Source organism: Hemitrygon akajei, unplaced genomic scaffold (assembly GCF_048418815.1).
Source record: "Hemitrygon akajei unplaced genomic scaffold, sHemAka1.3 Scf000036, whole genome shotgun sequence".
Classification (NCBI taxonomy): domain Eukaryota; kingdom Metazoa; phylum Chordata; class Chondrichthyes; order Myliobatiformes; family Dasyatidae; genus Hemitrygon; species Hemitrygon akajei.
In genome coordinates this window covers 8,137,696-8,157,094 of record NW_027331922.1, presented here as the reverse complement: position 1 = coordinate 8,157,094, position 19,399 = coordinate 8,137,696, and the positions used below count along the sequence as shown (strand labels likewise).

General features: G+C 44.2%; 1 long non-coding RNA gene across 1 annotated transcript; it reads right to left on the bottom strand.

Annotated features, from left to right (window-relative positions):
- Nucleotides 1-7,021: 7,021 nt before the first annotated feature.
- LOC140720109 (uncharacterized) lies at nucleotides 7,022-17,353 on the bottom strand. The gene is made up of 3 exons (XR_012097104.1): nucleotides 17,247-17,353; nucleotides 11,074-11,196; nucleotides 7,022-7,136 (listed from the first exon to the last, which is right to left on the bottom strand). It is a non-coding gene; the product is annotated as an uncharacterized lncRNA (long non-coding RNA).
- Between the last annotated feature and the right edge of the window lie 2,046 nt (nucleotides 17,354-19,399).

The window sequence follows — 19,399 nt, the reverse complement described above, 5'->3', positions numbered from 1 at the left end:
TATTCCATGTGCACACACTTTCTCTGAGTAAAAAAAAACACACCCCTGACCTCTCCTCAAAAACTATTCCCCAGCACCATAAAACCGTGCCCTTCAAGTCTTCGTTTCTTTCTTCGTCCAGATTCTGGCTTGGAGGTTCATCAACAGCAATCGTTCTCAACAGCAATTAGTTGGGCTGAAAAGCCTCATTCGGTTCATTATGACTCTAATGATGTGGATCAGATGAGGGATGAGGCTCTGTAAACGGACTTCAGTGAGTCAGATGCTGAAGAACAGGACGTCCAGGCTTGTGATCGCGGGAATGATCGTTGTGCCCCGAAGTAATGAGTGCAGAATTTGGAAGTTTATTCAGTTTCAACGTGTCAGAGCAGTTAGTGTGGGATGAGTGAATAAGGCTCTTTGGATCAATGGGTAGGTGGAATCTTTACGGAAGGGACACTTTGAAACTTCTCTGGAAGTGGGCTAATATCCTGAGGGATACTTTGTTAATGCTGCATGGTGAGGTTTCAACGAGTGTTGCAGTTTGATAGGTACCAGAGTACCGGAGCAGTTAGTGGAGCAGTTGTAAAACAGATGCTGGTGACCTCAAGCAACGTCAGGAATCAAACGGTTAAGCATGGTGTAAATAGTGTCCTGACCTTCCGAATGCTCGTCGGCAAGCTGAGATCCCGGATCAACTTTGTTAGTGACAAATTTTGTCCTCTGGAAGATAAGAAAGCTATTGCATTTAGAGAGACAAAATAAATGCTGGAAGACACTAAATATTTTTTTCTTCTGTATTTATTCAACAGATAGGTCAGTTTTAGGAGGTTCTGTTGTTTTTGATGTGACAGATCGTGAGGGACTAAAGGGGGATGTGTGGCATTGCTAATTCGGGATATTCTGTTGGCAGTGCTCCATCAGGACAGACTGAAGAGTTCTTCTATTGTGGTGAAATGGGTGCAAATGAGAAATAAAAAAGGTTTTAATGGGGCCAAGTTACTGACCACACAATATTCCAAGAGATTTAGAGGAATAAATTTGCCAAGAGGTCAAAGTTTTTACAAACATAACGTTTTTATAGTAGGATTTTAATCTTTCCATATATTCACACGGAGTCCCCTTCCGAAACAGGACTAGATGAGATTGTGTTTGCAAATGTGTTGAAAAAGGTTTTCCGCATCACAATTTGTAAATCCCGATTAGAGTGACGATCTGCTATTAGGGAATGTGACTGCAAAATTACAGAATTTTGTGTAGGGGAATACTTTGCACCTACTGGTCACCGTGCCAACCCTTTGATTGTTCTCATGCAAAAAAATCGATGGGAAACCTGCCGATGCGGGAATCTACGCTTAAGGTTAAAGGAGGCAATTACTGCAACTCCAGAAATCTAAGATCAAATACAAACATGACAACAGCGATACCCCGAACTTTCGCTAATAGTTCCCACTTTAAAATTACTATTTCCCTCTCTCATCAATTCTGTGACCCTGCCCAACACATACAGCTGGGGTCCACCCACTTCCCCATGCTCCATGCTCTTCAGCCCTGTCTATCAGATAGCCCCTTCTGCAGCACTTCCACACTTACATCTAGCATTTCCATCTTTTTAATACACCTATCCCCATCTTCTTGTGTTCCCTATCACCCGCCGCTTTGCACATCTTGCAACCATCTCTCATTGTCCTGCTCCAAATTTTCATATTATCTGTTCCAGTCATGATGACGGATCTTGGCCCGAAACCTCCGCTGCTGGCTACTTGGCAAAGATCCTGCCCGGGCATGTTGAGCTGCGTCAGCATTTCATGCAAAAAAAACAGTTCTAGTCCGTGGGTTGAGATTCTATGTAGGAAAAGTTCCAATTGTAATGTTATCGAAACATAGAAAACATTCAGCACAATAAAGGCCCTTCGGCCCACAAAGCTGTGTCAGGCATGTACCTATCTTAGAACTACATAAGCTTTTCCCATAGCCCTCTAAATTTCATAGATCCATGTCGCCATCCGGTAGTTCCTTAAAATCACCTATCTTTTCCGGCTCCAACACTGTCACCTGCAGGTCATTCCACAGAAACAATAGAATCCGATTAAAATACTTTCAACTGACATTTCCTCTGTTTAGGCTAATGCTGCGATCATATTTGTCCTACCAAAATGAACCACCTCAGACTTATCTGGCTTGAACTCAATCTGCCATTTCTCAGCCCAGTTCTGCATACTATCAACGGCCCGTTGTAACACCTGACAGTCCTCCGCACTCTCCACAACACACACCACCTTTGTGTCAACAGCAAACTTCCTAACCCATCGCCCCACTTCCATATCCCCGCCATTTACAAAATCCATTAAAAAAAAAAACAGCGGTCCCTGAACAGATCCCTGAGGCGCACCACACGGCACAGGCCTCATCCTTTCAGAATATGGCCCTTCTAGAGCCACTCTCTGCCTTCTCTGATCAAGCCACTACTGGATGCACAAAGTACTATCCCCTTGTTCCGATACCTCCTTACTTTCTCAATAAGCCTTGCATGGACAAACCAAATGCCCTGCTGAAAACCATATGCACTACATCTACTGCTGGACCTACATCAATATGTTCAGTCATACCCTCAAATTTTCAATCAGGCTCGAAAGGCACATCCTGCCTTTGACAAAGCCATCCGGACTATTCCTAATCATTCTATGCCTCCCCTACTGTTCATAAATCCTGCATCTCAGCATCTTTTCCATCAACTTACCAACCACTGAGGTGCGACACATAGGCCTATAACATCCTGGACTCTCCCTACTACCTTTCTTGAATAAGGGAACATCAGAAAAATTTACACTGGTGAATCTGACATCAGTTGTGGGAAAGTTATTGTAAGATAGTCTAAGTGACAGGACATAAAGCATTTGCATAGTCATGTAATGATTATGGATGGTCAAATGTAAGGAATTTGGTAATAAACTTACCAGGAAAGTGAATGAAGGCGAGTATTTGCTCGTTCTGTACATGGACGTCAGCAATATCATTCACAAAGTCCCCTGGCAGGCTGGTCCAGAAGATTCAGTCACTCAGTATTCAGGCTGAGATAGCTGATTAGATGAGAATTAATTCTAATTAGATTATAATTTCAGAAGCAAAAGTTTAGGCGATAATTCCCCACAGCTTAACAAGGTGTTTTCCCGGAGCCTGCAAGATGCAAGTTCAGAAATTGCCAGGGCCCTTGCAGAGATAATTAAATCATACTTAGGGACAGTAAAGCTACCAGAGTTTCGGAGAGTACCTAATGTTGCCCCACTGTTTAAAATTGCCGCTAAACATAAATTGGAGATTTGGACAGCAGTCAGAATGACAACTGTTGTGGGAAAGTTATTGGAATAAATTCTAAGTGACCGGACATTACGTACTTGCATAGACATGTAATGATTAAGGTCTGGTCACTGATTATGGATGGAGCTTTTCACTGAAATTACCAGGAAAGTGAATGAAGGCGAAGTTGTGGATGTTGCCTACATGGACCTCAGTAAGGCATTTCGCAAAGTCCCCTGGGAGGCTGCTCAGGAAGATTCAGTCTCAAAATATTCAGGATGAGGTAGTTAGTTAGATTAGACACCTATCTCTGAGAGAATCCAGAGTGCGTTTGTAGAAGATTGCCCTTGGACTGGAAGCCCGTGCCTGCTGGAGTACCACAGGAATATGTACTGAGTCTATTGACAATTTATCAAAGGAACTCGCTTAAGAAATTCACTACACACCTTGTAATTAACTGAAGCTCGTATACAGCCTCTGCAAAAACAACAACGTAAGGCTGTTGAAACCCGGCCAAAAGCTTAGAACTTGAATACTACTATTCCCACGTACCAATACTCTGTGAGACAAATTGTCCAATTTGCAACACCGAAATAGGGGATGTATATCTGTCAGAAAAACATAGAAAACCTAAAGAAAAATACAGGCCTTCGGACCACAAGCCTCTGCCGAACATGTACTTCCTTTAAAAATTACTAAGGGATACCCTTAAACCTCTATTTTTCTAAGCTCCATGCACATACCTAGGAGTCGCTTGAAAAAGCCCTACCATATCTGCCTCCAGCACCACTGCAGACAACCTATTCCATGTGCACACACTTTCTCTGAGTAAAAAAAAAACACACCCCTGACCTCTCCTCAAAAACTATTCCCCAGCACCATAAAACCGTGCCCTTCAAGTCTTCGTTTCTTTCTTCGTCCAGATTCTGGCTTGGAGGTTCATCAACAGCAATCGTTCTCAACAGCAATTAGTTGGGCTGAAAAGCCTCATTCGGTTCATTATGACTCTAATGATGTGGATCAGATGAGGGATGAGGCTCTGTAAACGGACTTCAGTGAGTCAGATACTGAAGAACAGGACGTCCAGGCTTGTGATCGCGGGAATGATCGTTGTGCCCCGAAGTAATGAGTGCAGAATTTGGAAGTTTATTCAGTTTCAACGTGTCAGAGCAGTTAGTGTGGGATGAGTGAATAAGGCTCTTTGGATCAATGGGTAGGTGGAATCTTTACGGAAGGGACACTTTGAAACTTCTCTGGAAGTGGGCTAATATCATGAGGGATACTTTGCTAATGCTGCATGGTGAGGTTTCAACGAGTGTTGCAGTTTGATAGGTACCAGAGTACCGGAGCAGTTAGTGGAGCAGTTGTAAAACAGATGCTGGTGACCTCAAGCAACGTCAGGAATCAAACGGTTAAGCATGGTGTAAATAGTGTCCTGACCTTCCGAATGCTCGTCGGCAAGCTGAGATCCCGGATCAACTTTGTTAGTGACAAATTTTGTCCTCTGGAAGATAAGAAAGCTATTGCATTTAGAGAGACAAAATAAATGCTGGAAGACACTAAATATTTTTTTCTTCTGTATTTATTCAACAGATAGGTCAGTTTTAGGAGGTTCTGTTGTTTTTGATGTGACAGATCGTGAGGGACTAAAGGGGGATGTGTGGCATTGCTAATTCGGGATATTCTGTTGGCAGTGCTCCATCAGGACAGACTGAAGAGTTCTTCTATTGTGGTGAAATGGGTGCAAATGAGAAATAAAAAAGGTTTTAATGGGGCCAAGTTACTGACCACACAATATTCCAAGAGATTTAGAGGAATAAATTTGCCAAGAGGTCAAAGTTTTTACAAACATAACGTTTTTATAGTAGGATTTTAATCTTTCCATATATTCACACGGAGTCCCCTTCCGAAACAGGACTAGATGAGATTGTGTTTGCAAATGTGTTGAAAAAGGTTTTCCGCATCACAATTTGTAAATCCCGATTAGAGTGACGATCTGCTATTAGGGAATGTGACTGCAAAATTACAGAATTTTGTGTAGGGGAATACTTTGCACCTACTGGTCACCGTGCCAACCCTTTGATTGTTCTCATGCAAAAAAATCGATGGGAAACCTGCCGATGCGGGAATCTACGCTTAAGGTTAAAGGAGGCAATTACTGCAACTCCAGAAATCTAAGATCAAATACAAACATGACAACAGCGATACCCCGAACTTTCGCTAATAGTTCCCACTTTAAAATTACTATTTCCCTCTCTCATCAATTCTGTGACCCTGCCCAACACATACAGCTGGGGTCCACCCACTTCCCCATGCTCCATGCTCTTCAGCCCTGTCTATCAGATAGCCCCTTCTGCAGCACTTCCACACTTACATCTAGCATTTCCATCTTTTTAATACACCTATCCCCATCTTCTTGTGTTCCCTATCACCCGCCGCTTTGCACATCTTGCAACCATCTCTCATTGTCCTGCTCCAAATTTTCATATTATCTGTTCCAGTCATGATGACGGATCTTGGCCCGAAACCTCCGCTGCTGGCTACTTGGCAAAGATCCTGCCCGGGCATGTTGAGCTGCGTCAGCATTTCATGCAAAAAAAACAGTTCTAGTCCGTGGGTTGAGATTCTATGTAGGAAAAGTTCCAATTGTAATGTTATCGAAACATAGAAAACATTCAGCACAATAAAGGCCCTTCGGCCCACAAAGCTGTGTCAGGCATGTACCTATCTTAGAACTACATAAGCTTTTCCCATAGCCCTCTAAATTTCATAGATCCATGTCGCCATCCGGTAGTTCCTTAAAATCACCTATCTTTTCCGGCTCCAACACTGTCACCTGCAGGTCATTCCACAGAAACAATAGAATCCGATTAAAATACTTTCAACTGACATTTCCTCTGTTTAGGCTAATGCTGCGATCATATTTGTCCTACCAAAATGAACCACCTCAGACTTATCTGGCTTGAACTCAATCTGCCATTTCTCAGCCCAGTTCTGCATACTATCAACGGCCCGTTGTAACACCTGACAGTCCTCCGCACTCTCCACAACACACACCACCTTTGTGTCAACAGCAAACTTCCTAACCCATCGCCCCACTTCCATATCCCCGCCATTTACAAAATCCATTAAAAAAAAAACAGCGGTCCCTGAACAGATCCCTGAGGCGCACCACACGGCACAGGCCTCATCCTTTCAGAATATGGCCCTTCTAGAGCCACTCTCTGCCTTCTCTGATCAAGCCACTACTGGATGCACAAAGTACTATCCCCTTGTTCCGATACCTCCTTACTTTCTCAATAAGCCTTGCATGGACAAACCAAATGCCCTGCTGAAAACCATATGCACTACATCTACTGCTGGACCTACATCAATATGTTCAGTCATACCCTCAAATTTTCAATCAGGCTCGAAAGGCACATCCTGCCTTTGACAAAGCCATCCGGACTATTCCTAATCATTCTATGCCTCCCCTACTGTTCATAAATCCTGCATCTCAGCATCTTCTCCATCAACTTACCAACCACTGAGGTGCGACACATAGGCCTATAACATCCTGGACTCTCCCTACTACCTTTCTTGAATAAGGGAACATCAGAAAAATTTACACTGGTGAATCTGACATCAGTTGTGGGAAAGTTATTGTAAGATAGTCTAAGTGACAGGACATAAAGCATTTGCATAGTCATGTAATGATTATGGATGGTCAAATGTAAGGAATTTGATAATAAACTTACCAGGAAAGTGAATGAAGGCGAGTATTTGCTCGTTCTGTACATGGACGTCAGCAATATCATTCACAAAGTCCCCTGGCAGGCTGGTCCAGAAGATTCAGTCACTCAGTATTCAGGCTGAGATAGCTGATTAGATGAGAATTAATTCTAATTAGATTATAATTTCAGAAGCAAAAGTTTAGGCGATAATTCCCCACAGCTTAACAAGGTGTTTTCCCGGAGCCTGCAAGATGCAAGTTCAGAAATTGCCAGGGCCCTTGCAGAGATAATTAAATCATACTTAGGGACAGTAAAGCTACCAGAGTTTCGGAGAGTACCTAATGTTGCCCCACTGTTTAAAATTGCCGCTAAACATAAATTGGAGATTTGCACAGCAGTCAGAATGACAACTGTTGTGGGAAAGTTATTGGAATAAATTCTAAGTGACCGGACATTACGTACTTGCATAGACATGTAATGATTAAGGTCTGGTCACTGATTATGGATGGAGCTTTTCACTGAAATTACCAGGAAAGTGAATGAAGGCGAAGTTGTGGATGTTGCCTACATGGACCTCAGTAAGGCATTTCGCAAAGTCCCCTGGGAGGCTGCTCAGGAAGATTCAGTCTCAAAATATTCAGGATGAGGTAGTTAGTTAGATTAGACACCTATCTCTGAGAGAATCCAGAGTGCGTTTGTAGAAGATTGCCCTTGGACTGGAAGCCCGTGCCTGCTGGAGTACCACAGGAATATGTACTGAGTCTATTGACCATTTATCAAAGGAACTCGCTTAAGAAATTCACTACACACCTTGTAATTAACTGAAGCTCGTATACAGCCTCTGCAAAAACAACAACGTAAGGCTGTTGAAACCCGGCCAAAAGCTTCGAACTTGAATACTACTATTCCCACGTACCAATACTCTGTGAGACAAATTGTCCAATTTGCAACACCGAAATAGGGGATGTATATCTGTCAGAAAAACATAGAAAACCTAAAGAAAAATACAGGCCTTCGGGCCAGAAGCTTCTGCCGAACATGTACTTCCTTTAAAAATTACTAAGGGATACCCTTAAACCTCTATTTTTCTAAGCTCCATGCACATACCTAGGAGTCGCTTGAAAAAGCCCTACCATATCTGCCTCCAGCACCACTGCAAACAACCTATTCCATGTGCACACACTCTCTCTGAGTAAAAAAAAAACACCCCTGACCTCTCCTCAAAAACTATTCCCCAGCACCATAAAACCGTGCCCTTCAAGTCTTCGTTTCTTTCTTCGTCCAGATTCTGGCTTGGAGGTTCATCAACAGCAATCGTTCTCAACCGCAATTAGGTGGGCTGAAAAGCCTCATTCGGTTCATTATGACTCTAATGATGTGGATCAGATGAGGGATGAGGCTCCGTAAACGGGCTTCAGTGAGTCAGATGCTGAAGAGCAGGACCTCCAGGGTTGCGATCTCGGGAATGATCGCTGTGCCCCGAAGTAATGAGTGCAGAATTTGGAAGAGTATTCAGTTTCAACGTGGCTGAGCAGTTAGTGTGGGATGAGGGAATAAGGCTCTTTGGATAAATGGCTAGGTGGAATCTTTACGGAAGGGACAGTCTGAACCTTCTCTGGAAGTGGACTAATATCCTGGAGGGATAGTTTGTTATTGCTGCATAGTGAGGTTTAAACTAGTGTTGCAGTTTGATGGGAACCAGAGTGCCGGAGCCGATAGTGGAGAAGTCGTGAATCGGATGCTGATGACCTCAAGCAACGTTAGGAATCAAACGGTTAAGCATGGTGTAAATAGTGTCGTGACCTTCAGAATGGTCGTCGGCAAGCTGAGATCCCGGATGAACTTTGTTAGTGACAAATTTGGTCCTTTGGATGACAAGAATGCTAATGCATTTAGAGAGTCAAAATAAATGGTGGAAGACCCTAAATATTTTCTTCTTCTGTATTTACTCAACAGATAGGTCTGGTTTCGGAGGTTCTGTTTTTTATTGATGTGACAGACCTTCAGAGACGAAAGGGGGATGTGTGGCATGGCTAATCAGGGATATTGTGATGGCAGTGCTCCATCAGGACAGACTGAAGAGCTCTTCTAGTGTGGTGAAATAAGAAAGGTTTTAATGGGGCCAAGTTACTGACCACACTATATTCCAAGAGATTTAGAGGAATAAATTTGCCAAGAGGTCAAAGTTCTTCCAAATATAACGTTTTTATAGTAGGATTTTAAACTTTCAATATATTCACTCGGAGACCCCTAAAGAAACAGGACTAGATGAGAAAGTGTTTGCAAATCTGTTGAAAAAGGTTTACCTCATCACAATTTGTAAGTCCCGATTAGAGTGCCGATCTGCTATTTGGGAACGAAACTGCAAAATGACAGAAATTTTGTGTAGGGGAACGCTTTGCACTCACTGGCCACAGTGCCATTCATTTGAATGTTCTCTTTCAAAAAGATCGATGAGGAACCGGCCGATGAGGGAAATCCATGGTGAAGGCCAAAGGAGGCAATTACTCCAACTCCAGAAATCAACGATCAAATACAAACATGTCAACAGCGATCCCTCGAACATCCGGTAATTGTTCCCACTTTACAGTTACCATTTCCCCCTCTCCTCAATTCTGTGACCCAGCCCATCACATACCCTTGGGGCCTACCCACTTCCCCATGTTCCATGCTATTCAGCGCTCTCCTATCAGGTAGCCCCTTTCTACAGCACTTCAACACTTACATCTAGCATCTTCCATCTTTTTAATACACCTATCCTCATCTCCTTCTGTTCCCTATCACCCACAGCTTTGCACATCTTGCAACCATCTCTCATTGTCTTGCTCCAAATTTTCATATTATTTGTTCCAGTCATGATGACGGATCTTGGCCCGAAACGTGGTGCTGGTACTTGGCAAAGATCCTGCCTGGGCATGCTGAGCTGCGCCAGCATTTCATGCAAAAAAAAAACAGTTCTAGTCCGTGGGTTGAGATTCTAAGTTGGAAAAGTTCCAATTGTAATGTTATCGAAACATAGAAAACATTCAGCACAATACAGGCCCTTCGGCCCACAAAGCTGTGCCAGGCATGTACCTACCTTAGAACTACATAAGCTTTTCCCATAGCCCTCTAAATGTCTTTGATCCATGTCGCCATCCGGTAGTTCCTTAAAATCAACTATCTTTTCCGGCTCCAACACTGTCACCTGCAGGTCATTCCACAGAAACAACAGAATCCGATTAAAATACTTTCAACTGACATTTCCTCGGTTTAGGCTAATGCTGCGATCATATTTGTCCTACCAAAATGAACCTCCTCAGACTTATCTGGCTGGAACTCAATCTGCCATTGCTCAGCCCAGTTCTGCATACTATCAACGGCCCGTTGTAACCCCTGTCAGTCCTCCGCACTCTCCACAACACACCCCACGTTTGTGTCATCAGCAAATTTCCTAACCCATCGCACCACTTCCTCATCCACGCCATTAACAGAATACATTAAAAAAACAGCGGTCGCTGAAGAGATCCCAGAGGTGCACCACACGGCACAGGCCTCATCCTTTCAGAATATGACCCTTCTAGAGCCAGTCTCTGCCTTCTCCGATCAAGCCAGTTCTGGATGCACAAAGCACTATCCCCTTGTTCCGATACCTCCTTACTTTCTCAGTAAGCCTTGCATGGACAAACCAAACGCCTTGCTAAAAACCATATGAACTACATCTACTGCTGGACCTACATTAATATGTTCAGTCACACCCTCAAATTTGCAATCAGGCTCGAAAGGCACATCCTGCCTTTGACAAAGCCATCCAGACTATTCCTAATCATTCTGTGCCTCCCCTAATGTTCATAAATCCTGCATCTCAACATCTTCTCCATCAACTTACCAACCACTGAGGTGAGACACATAGGCCTATAACATCCTGACTCTCCCTACTACCTTTCTTGAATAAGGGAACATCAGAAAAATTTACACTGGTGAATCTGACATCAGTTGTGGGAAAGTTATTGTAAGATATTCTAAGTGACAGGACATAAAGCATTTGCATAGTCATGTAATGATTATGGATGGTCAAATGTAAGGAATTTGGTAATAAACCTACCAGGAAAGTGAATGAAGGCGAGTATTTGCTCGTTCTGTACATGGACGTCAGCAATTTCTTTCACAAAGTCCCCTGGCAGGCTGGTCCAGAAGATTCAGTCACTCAGTATTCAGGCTGAGATAGCTGATTAGATTAGAATTAATTCTAATTAGATTATAATTTCATAAGCAAAGTTTAGGCGATAATTCCCCACAACCTAACAAGGTGTTTTCCCGGAGCCTGCAAGATGCAAGTTCAGAAATTGCCAGGGCCCTTACAGAGATAATTAAATCATACTTAGGGACAGTAAAGCTACCAGAGATTCGGAGATTACCTAATGTTGCCCCACTGTTTAAAATTGCCGCTAAACATAAATTGGAGATTTGGACAGCAGTCAGAATGACAATTGTTGTGGGAAAGTTATTGGAATAAATTCTAAGTGACCGGACATTACGTACTTGCATAGACATGTAATGATTAAGGTCTGGTCACTGATTATGGATGGAGCTTTTCACTGAAATTACCAGGAAAGTGAATGAAGGCGAAGTTGTGGATGTTGCCTACATGGACCTCAGTAAGGCATTTCGCAAAGTCCCCTGGGAGGCTGCTCAGGAAGATTCAGTCTCAAAATATTCAGGATGAGGTAGTTAGTTAGATTAGACACCTATCTCTGAGAGAATCCAGAGTGCGTTTGTAGAAGATTGCCCTTGGACTGGAAGCCCGTGCCTACTGGAGTACCACAGGAATATGTACTGAGTCTATTGACCATTTATCAACGGAACTCGCTTAAGAAATTCACTACACACCTTGTAATTAACCGAAGCTCGTATACAGCCTCTGCAAAAACAACAACGTAAGGCTGTTGAAACCGGGCCAACAGCTTAGAACTTGGATACTACTATTCCCACGTACCAATACTCTGTGAGACAAATTGTCCAATTTGCAACACCGAAATAGGGGATGTATATCTGTCAGAAAAACATAGAAAACCTAAAGAAAAATACAGGCCTTCGGACCACAAGCCTCTGCCGAACATGTACTTCCTTTAAAAATTACTAAGGGATACCCTTAAACCTCTATTTTTCTAAGCTCCATGCTCATACCTAGGAGTCGCTTGAAAAAGCCCTATCATATCTGCCTCCAGCACCACTGCAGACAACCTATTCCATGCACACACACTCTCTCTGAGTAAAAGAAAGACTTACTCCTGACCTCTCCTCAATACCTACTCCCCAGCACCATAAAACCGTGCCCTTCAAGTCTTCGTTTCTCTCTTCGTCCAGATTCTGGCTTGGGGGTTCATCAACAGCAATCGTTCTCAACAGTAATTAGGTGGGCTGAAAAGCCTCATTCGGTTCATTATGACTCTAATGATGTGATTCAGATGAGGGATGAGGCTCTGTAAACGGAATTCAGTGAGTCAGATGCTGAAGAGCAGGACCTCCAGGGTTGCGATCTCGGGAATGATCGCTGTGCCCCGAAGTAATGAGTGCAGAATTTGGAAGAGTATTCAGTTTCAACGTGGCTGAGCAGTTAGTGTGGGATGAGGGAATAAGGCTCTTTGGATAAATGGCTAGGTGGAATCTTTACGGAAGGGACAGTCTGAACCTTCTCTGGAAGTGGACTAATATCCTGGAGGGATAGTTTGTTATTGCTGCATAGTGAGGTTTAAACGAGTGTTGCAGTTTGATGGGAACCAGAGTGCCGGAGCCGATAGTGGAGAAGTCGTGAATCAGATGCTGATGACCTCAAGCAAAGTTAGGAATCAAACGGTTAAGCATGGTGTAAATAGTGTCGTGACCTTGAGAATGGTCGTCGGCAAGCTGAGATCCCGGATTAACTTTGTTAGTGACAAATTTGGTCCTCTGGATGACAAGAACGCTAATGCATTTGGAGAGTCAAAATAAATGGTGGAAGACCCTAAATATTTTCTTCTTCTGTATTTACTCAACAGATAGGTCTGGTTTCGGAGGTTCTGTTTTTTATTGATGTGACAGACCTTCAGGGACGAAAGGGGGATGTGTGGCATTGCTAATCAGTGATATTTTGATGGCAGTGCTCCATCAGGACAGACAGAAGAGCTCTTCTAGTGTGGTGAAATAAGAAAGGCTTTAATGGGGCCAAGTTACTGACCAAGAGATTTAGAGGAATAAATTTGCCAAGAGTTCAAAGTTCTTACAAACATAACGTTTTTATAGTAGAATTTTAAACTTTCAATATATTCACTCGGAAACCCCTAAAGAAACAGGACTAGATGAGAAAGTGTTTGCAAATGTGTTGAAAAAGGTTTACCTCATCACAATTTGTAAGTCCCGATTAGAGTGCCGATCTGCTATTTGGGAACGAAACTGCAAAATGACAGAAATTTTGTGTAGGGGAACGCTTTGCACCCACTGGCCACAGTGCCATTCCTTTGAATGTTCTCTTTCAAAAAGATCGATGAGAAACCGGCCGATGAGGGAAATCCATGGAGAAGGCCAAAGGAGGCAATTACTGCAACTCCAGAAATCAACGATCAAATACAAACATGACAACAGCGATCCCTCGAACTTCCGGTAATTGTTTCCACTTTACAGTTACCATTTCCCCCTCTCCTCAATTCTGTGACCCTGCCCATCACATGCCCTTGGGGTCCACCCACTTCCCCATGTCCCATGCTCTTCAGCGCTCTCCTATCAGGTAGCCCCTTCTGCAGCACTTCAACACTTACATCTAGCATCTTCCATCTGTTTAATACACCTATCCCCATCTCCTTGTGTTCCCTATCACCCACCGCTTTTCACATCCTGCAGCCCTCTCTCATTGTCTTGCTGAAACTTTTCATATTATTTTTTCCAGTGCTGAGCTGCGCCAGCATTTAATGGAGAAAACCAGTTGTAGTCCGTGGGTTGAGATTCTAAGTTGGAAAAGTTCCAATTTTAATGTTATCGAAACATAGAAAATCTTCGGCACTACAGGCCCTTCGGCCCACAAGTCTGTCCCTAACTTAGAACTGGCAATAAAAAAGCCCAGATAACCAAAAGGCGAGAGAGTAGCAGTAAGTTAAACCCAAGATGGAGCCACAGAAAACAAGTCTCTACTCAGCTCATGTGCAGTGATACTGAATGCCCACTAAACACTGTCAATTTAACCCACGCAATCCCAAACATACGGACGCCAGGTAATGATGTTTAAAAATATAATTACCCTCAGAATTACATGCCTCTCATTATCCTGGTCCATGGGAAAAACACAAGCCTGGTCTGTTCAGCCCTGTCTGGGCCACCTTGGGAAAATCTCTAATGACTAAAGACACGAAACAGTCAATGATCTGGGGGATGCATTACTGATGATGTGTCCCACTGCACACCCAGTTAATTGAACCAACTCGTGCCGGACGACGTTAGTGAAAGGCATGGTCCAGATTAACCTGGCTTCACCATACGAGCGTATCCGCCATAGCACCTCATACCTCACCACCTGAAACTCCGCAGCCTTACCTCTCCCAGCCACGCATACGCATCCACCAGCCCAACAGCCCTGTGAAGTTTGGCCAGGTGGATTCAGAATTGGCTTGCCTGCAGAAGGCAGAGGGTTGTGATGGAGGGAGTACATTCAGATTGGAGGGTTGTGACTAATGGTGTCCCACAAGGATCTGTTCTGGGACCTCTACTTTTTCTGATTTTTATTAACGACCTGGACGTGGGGGTAGAAGTGTGGGTTGGCAAGTTTGCAGAGGACATAAAGGTTGGTGATGTTGTAGATAGTGTAGAGGATTGTCGAAGATTACAGCGAGACATTGATAGGATGAAGAAGTGGGCTGAGAAGTGGCAGATGGAGTTCAACCCGGAGAAGTGTGAGGTGGGACACTTTGGAAGGACAAACTCCAAGGCAGAGTACAAGGTAAATGGCAGGATACTTGGTAGTGTGGAGGAGCAGAGAGTCCTGGGGGTACATGTCCACAGATTCCTGAAAGTTGCTTCACAGGGAGATAGGGTAGTTAAGAAAGCTTATGGAGTGTTAGCTTTCATAAGTCAAGGAATAGAGTTCAATAGACGAAATGTAATGATGCAGCTCTTTAAAACTCTAGTTAGGCCACACTTGGAGTACTGTATCCAGTTCTGGTCGCCTCGCTATAGGGAGGACGTGGAAGCATTAGAAAGGGTACAGAGGAGATTTACCAGGATGCTGCCTGGTTTAGAGAGTATGGATTATGATCAGAGATTCAGGGAGATAGGGCTTTACTCTTTGGAGAAAAGGAGGATGCGAGGAGACATGATAGAGGTATACAAGATATTAATAGGAAAAGATAGAGTGGATAGCCAGCGCCTCTTCCCCAGGGCACAACTGCTCAGTACAAGAGGACCTGGCTTTAAGGTAAGAGGGGGGAAGTTCAAGGGGGATATTAGAGGAAGGTTTTTCACTCAGAGAGTGGTTGGTGCGTGGAATGCACTGCCTGAGTCAGTGGGGGAGGCAGATAAACTAGTAAAGTTTAAGAGACTACTAGACAGGCATATGGAGGAAATTAATGTGGGGGTTATATGGGAGGCAGGGTTTGAGGGTCGGCACAGCACTGTGGGCCGTACGGCCTGAAATGTGCTGTACTATTCTAAGTTCTATGTTCTATGTAAGTTGATGTCACTTTGCCTCACTTTTATAGACTGTGTCATTATACTGAATAAGTAAAGATGCATTTTTTTTTATTGTCTCCCGCATGACATTTAAGACTAATCTCGGCAATACAGAGTAGGGCACATCTGGACCACAGGATACAAGAGATTAGCACAATCCGATTCGCAGGTGAAGTGTTGCCTCACTTGGAAGGACTGGTAGGTTCAGAGTTCTGGCCGTTCACAGAGCTGAGTGACAGGAGGGAGATTAGTTCGTTAGGCCGGAGCATGAGGAGTGGGGGCAGGTGGGGGAGGAGAGGGGTGAGGGAAGTTTAGGAGAAATGACATGGAAGGGGAAGAAAAGGGAGTAGAGCGGCGAGAGAAAAGGAAGGGGTGAAAAGTCGTTCAAATGAGAGAGGAGTGGTGAGCAACGATTATTTCGAAGGCTTAGAACAAGGCGCTGAGAGACAGTTAGAGGGGCATGGAGGGGTACGGCGAGGGAGAAGGACAGCACAAGGGTAAAGATGGTTACAGTTACCCTTTCTCCTCCTCCCCTCCCTTAACTCATCAAACATTGCTGCCCTATCTCTGAGCTCACCCCCTCCTTTCTTCACACCTTGTTCCCCTACAAAAGATAACGAGGCTCTATGCTGACCAGCCGTAGGCCTCGTCTGCATTACTCCAGCAATTCCGACACCACTCCTGCATTTGCTGGCCCATTGACAACACCGTTCCCGTACGACATCCTGAACTTGACCGACCCTGCGGTCTGAGAGGGCGGAAAAACTCGGACGGGGTTTGGAGACGGGATAAGTTTGCCAGCTTCTCCTCAGAGCAAACTTCCTCCACGCGCATGAAAACCGTTTGCATACAACATGGCGTGAGACGCCCACAACCTCGCCATCCCGTCACTCAGAGCTCTCTCTCCCATTCCCTTATTCGTGATACATCTTATCCTCAGCGGGCGGCAATTTCGCCATTTCCCACAACTTCACCACCCCTTTCTCCTTTCCACCACGATTGAGTGAATCACCCGACATGGATCAAATCCACAGCCTGGGATTCGCTGAATTAAACAAAGAACCCCTTTGGTTGTGATGGAACGGCAAGGAGGGAAATTGTTTGACCGACGCGGAAGTTCAGACAGAAACTACCCGCGTCCGCGAGAGACGGTTAACGCAGCCTTTGATATTCCTGTCTGTGTTTCCTCCATTTGCCCCCGGTCCCCTCTCCTCCCGCTGTCGGACATACCCCGGTCCGCCGAGGGTGCGCGCACCAGAAATGCGGCCATGTAGGCTTATTCCAGCTCAATCGGACCAGTGTATCTGTAATGCCCGACGGACGCCTCAATACGGAATAGCGTCGGAGGGAGCAGCTTAGACTGAAGTCTCTGTACATGGTGAGCACAGCGCTCACCCGGGACCGCACTGAACTCCGTCCGGTTTCAACATCGCAGTAAGTGTTGTCTCCGATTCGTCAGAACCAGGGAGCGTTCACAGCGGGGTTCGGACCGGGAGGGAATTCAATGGGAGGAAGGAGCTCTGAAATGTTCAAGTTAACGAATTAATTACTGACCAAACGGATTAGGAGAAGCGACGTCATTACCTTCAATCAAAACATTGTCCTGTTGGTTTCTACTGAGTCAGTACTGTAGAACGTTTCACACCGACAGTGATATCCGAAATGTCCCACGGGGCAGGGTTCCGTCTCTGATCTCTCTCTCTCTCTCTCTCTCTCTCTCTCTCTCTCTCTCTCTGTGTGTCACACACACACACACACACACACACACACACACACACACACACAAACTAACTACTCAAAACAACAGAGAAACCGTGAGATTTTACTGTTTGGATTGTCTCAGTTAAGAATGTGGCAGATCGGCTAATTCCATTATTTTTATATTCTTAGAAAGAAAGATATTTCTTTCTTTGTGACAAGTAGGCATTCAGACTGCTGATACTGGGGAACTTTCTTTCCTCTGTCACTGCGTTTTATTGATATCCCCCTGGAACAGTAAGGTTTGACTACAATATTCAGCCTGCTTTGCTGACAGTTGAAGGGAGGGGAGGAATGTTGAACCGTTTGGATTTGTTTTCAGCAGAAACGCCGCTCCCTGATCCGAGGAATGTCTGCGTGTCGGAATCCGTCCTGCGGACGGGCAGCAGCTTGCACACAGAAAGTCGCGCTGTGAGTCTCACAGAACAGCAGCACCGGCTCCTCGCCCGATTCTCTGCTATGAAGTTGGAAGAAAACGACTTGAAAATATATCCACACGGAGACTGAATATTCTTAGTGAACTAAGTTGAGAATCATTCAGCCTCTGATATATGTTTCCGATCTTTATTTCAAATCGATGCATGATTTGTGTTTTGCATCGGTGATCAATAACTCATATATAACCATATAACAATCACAGCACGGAAACAGGCCATTCCGGCCCTCCTAGTCCGTGCCGAACTCTTAATCTCACCTAGTCCCACCTACCCGCACTCAGCCCATAACCCTCCACTCCTTTCCTATCCATATACCTATCCAATTTTACCTTAAATGACACAACTGATCTGGCCTCTACTACTTCTACAGGAAGCTCATTCCACACAGCTATCACTCTCTGAGTAAAGAAATACCCCCTCGTGTTTCCCTTAAACTTTTGCCCCCTAACTCTCAAATCATGTCCTCTCGTTTGAATCTCCCCTACTCTCAATGGAAACAGCCTATTCACGTCAACTCTATCTATCCCTCTCAACATTTTAAATACCTCGATCAAATCCCCCCTCAACCTTCTACGCTCCAATGAATAGAGACCTAACTTGTTCAACCTTTCTCTGTAACTTAAGTGCTGAAACCCTGGTAACATCCTAGTAAATCGTCTCTGCACTCTCTCTAATTTATTGATATCTTTCCTATAATTCGGTGACCAGAACTGTACACAATATTCCAAATTTGGCCTTACCAATGCCTTGTACAATTTTAACATTACATCCCAACTTCTGTACTCAATGCTCTGATTTATAAAGGCCAGCGTTCCAAAAGCCTTCTTCACCACCCTATCTACATGAGACTCCACCTTCAGGGAACTATGCACTGTTATTCCTAGATCTCTCTGTTCCACTGCATTCCTCAATGCCCTACCATTTACCCTGTATGTTCTATTTGGATTATTCCTGCCAAAATGTAGAACCTCACACTTCTCAGCATTAAACTCCATCTGCCAACGTTCAGCCCATTCTTCTAACCGGCATAAATCTCCCTGCAAGCTTTGAAAACCCACCTCATTATCCACAACACCTCCTACCTTAGTATCATCAGCATACTTACTAATCCAATTTACCACCCCATCATCCAGATCATTTATGTATATTACAAACAACATTGGGCCCAAAACAGATCCCTGAGGCACCCCGCTAGTCACCGGCCTCCATCCCGATAAACAATTATCCACCACTACTCTCTGGCATCTCCCATCTAGCCACTGTTGAATCCATTTTATTACTCCAGCACTAATACCTAACGACTGAACCTTCTTAACTAACCTTCCATGTGGAACTTTGTCAAAGGCCTTGCTGAAGTCCATATAGACTACATCCACTGCCTTACCCTCGTCAACATTCCTCGTAACTACTTCAAAAAATTCAATAAGGTTTGTCAAACATGACCTTCCACGCACAAATCCATGCTGGCTACTCCTAATCAGATCCTGTCTATCCAGATAATTATAAATACTATCTCTAAGAATACTTTCCATTAATTTACCC